Genomic DNA, 3,302 nt, shown 5'->3' on the forward strand with positions numbered 1-3,302 from the left:
ATAGATGGAGGTTTGAATGGAAATCATGTTAATACATCATGTCTTAAACACATCATTCAACTAAATCTTGATAGCCAGCATGATATTTATGGCTTCTATGAACATGTAATTATATTACACACATATATATATAGATACATTTTTCATTTATACCTAAATTACAATTGTTTAAGCACAGGGTTCACAAAGAACCCTGCTGTTTAAACACAAATTAATAAGCATAAAATAAACATAGAAATTCATCATTAGGTGATCCACCCAGATCACTTATCTGATCAAAATCCTTCTATGAAATATCGATACAGGCTCAATACATATTTTTTAATTAAAAATGAAATATTGAAATGTTATTTTTAAAATCCAACAATTTAAAAGTACATTGATTAAAAAGCAAACATAGTACTTAATGCTACTTACCCCTTTCATTCTTCCTCTGAAATTCATATGAAGGTAAATATTGACTGGAGTTATATTTTCAAACTTTTTACATACACACATACATGATACAGGTCATCAGTGACCTACACTTTGGAAAATACCAAGGACCTGGATGACCTAAGTGATTTACAGCTCATCTCTTTTTGGTAGGTATTATCAGTCTCAGATTTATTATATTTCTTATTTTGACATTTTAGTGCAGTAGAGACTCTGTAAAAACCTACATTAAACAAATTTGACAAACTTTATTTTTTTTACTTTACAATATTGATAAATTCTAATTACTAATTCCAAAAATTGCATTCAACTTATAAAAACAAAAAAACCCCAATTATACATTTATATATAGTTATTTAATAGCTCTTGGTTTCATATAGAAAACTCAAATTTGGCTCTGAAATGTGCAGCCTGAGGCTCATATAGAAGAGAATGATGATAAGCATGCCTGAGCAAAAGACATGCACATGATTAACATCATGCTCAACAAGATTTTCAGTTCACAAGCACATTGGAAATATTTGACTGAAAGTGACTGGAACTGAGCTGTGGGTAAGAAAGCTACGTGTGTGTGTGCCAAGTCATTTCAGTCATGCCTGACGACTCCTCTGTCCATGGGATTCTACAGGCAAGAATACTGGAGTGGGTTGCCTTTTCCAGGGGATCTTCCTGATCCAGAGATTGGACCCTGTCTCCTATGTCTCTTGCATTGGCAGGCAGGTTCTTTACCACTAGCTCCACTTGGGAAGCTTGGGGAAGGAAGTTACAGGAGTCTAATGGGAACACAAGAGTTGTCTTTCCCGAGGAAGGGGGCAGTTATATGTTGCAGATAGTGTGTGAGAGGTAATCAGATCATGGAATGGGGCCCTCATGAGTGGATCAATGCCCTTATGAGAAGGGACACAAGAGAACTGCTTCCCCTTTCTCTCTCCCCATTGTATGAGGGTACAGCAAGGAGATGTCCCTCTGCCAACCAGAAACTGGATTGGCTGGTGCCTTGATCCTGGACTTCCTAGCCTCCAGAATTGTGAAAACTATCTTCCCCACCCAGGAATTGAACCTGGGTCTCCTGCATTGCAGGCAGATGCTTTACCATCTGAGCCACCAGAGAGGCCCGTATGACTAGGGTTATGGAAAATTACCACAGGTAAGATCAGAGTTGGGGTTTCTCTGGTGGCTCAGAGGGTAAACCATCTGCCTGCAATGCAGGAGACCCAGGTTTGATCCCTGGGTGGGGAAGATCCCCTGGAGAAGGAAATGGCTACCAACTCCAGATTCTTGCCTGAGTACAATGGGCAGAGGAGCCTAGTGGGCCTGGTGGACTACAGTCCATGATGTCACAGAGTCAGACACAACTGAATGACTAACACTTGCACTTTCACTTTAAGATTAGATTTACCCCAGAAATTCCTCTTCACTCTATGGGTAATAAGACTTGATGTGTAAGTGTATACCTCTCTGGTATAACTCTGAGGCACATGTTCTCCCTCTGTCATTGCTTCATGAAACTCTCTCATTTAAATAAATTCCACTTCAATCTCAACAATGATTGTTACTGGTATAAGCAAAACTAACACACCATTACTTTAACTGGTATGAATATTCTGAAATGATTTCTTGAAAGCCAGGGCAGTATACAATTCACTAACTAGAAAATAAAGATCTGAATTAATGGTTCCTTCTTCTTATTATTTGGTTTTCAGTGTGAAGAACTCTTTCACATAACAAATGTTCAGTATCTTTGAAAGTGTGTGGCTGTATATTTTGTATCTATTGAATAAGAAAATGCAAATGCACACCTAGTTTTGGGGATTCTTTGCAATACATTTGTATATTTAATCTTTTTTCTTTCCTAATAAAATTGGGGCTTTGTTAGATCAAAGTTGTTATCTGGTTTACTACTGACCTTCCTAAGACTAGAACAAGTACTGACACATAATAAGCATTCAATTAATATTTCGAATGAATGAACAGTGTGGCTGCCAAAGAGTTCCCCTTTGTGTTGTCTTAGCTCCAGTGATTTGTAAATACAGCTGCATGAAAATTTCTGAGAAGTATTAAAAACATAAAAATCCTGGATACCATCCACCGAAATAGTAAATCAGGAGGTGTAGCACAGGTCCCAAAAATCTATCTGTACCCGTTCATACATATATGTACATCTATATGTGCATATGTATTACAGATTTTATCACTTGTAATGAATATCTAATTACTGTTTAAGCATTTCAAATATACTAATATTTCTGCATAACAACTTCTTACAAATAAAATGGTGGCAAGGGAATACATTTTATAAACTTGCAAAATAAGATATTGTCAAATTTCCCTCCAAAAATCCCATAAACTCAATAATGAAAGTATATTTTTTAAATACTCCGACCAACATTAAATACTAATAATTAATTTTGGGGCTTTTGATAATTTGTATATTTCCTCATCTATAAATTTTTTACTTATAATTTTCTATTGGATTATTTCATTTTATTTAATTTAAAGACAGTCTATTTTGTTACATTAAATCCTTTCCAACCTATGACGCTAATGTTTTTGTGTATATTTTGACTCTTTTTATGATCATCTTCAATCACACAAAAAATTAATGAATTCAAATTTAACTCTCACCAAATACTTGCTGGTATTTATTTTTGCATCTTAAGATTTTCCTAAACCAAAGTCATGAAAATATTTGAAACTGGTGAGCTAGTTATTTCAACATTACTGAATTGTTTATTTATGCTCTGCCCACAAAATATGATATATCAAGTTTAACATCTAACATATTTGCATAGGTAAGTTGATCTGTTTCTCTTTGATCTCATTTTTCATACCAGTATCATACTATTTGAATTTCCATAGGTATGTAT

General features: G+C 34.9%; 1 non-coding gene across 1 annotated transcript; it reads right to left on the reverse strand.

Annotated features, from left to right (window-relative positions):
* Nucleotides 1-1,474: 1,474 nt before the first annotated feature.
* On the reverse strand, nt 1,475-1,546 carry TRNAC-GCA (transfer RNA cysteine (anticodon GCA)). Its single transcript has one exon. It is a non-coding gene; the product is annotated as a tRNA-Cys (tRNA).
* Between the last annotated feature and the right edge of the window lie 1,756 nt (nt 1,547-3,302).

The sequence above is a fragment of the Budorcas taxicolor genome, chromosome 6, assembly GCF_023091745.1.
Source record: "Budorcas taxicolor isolate Tak-1 chromosome 6, Takin1.1, whole genome shotgun sequence".
Lineage (NCBI taxonomy): Eukaryota > Metazoa > Chordata > Mammalia > Artiodactyla > Bovidae > Budorcas > Budorcas taxicolor.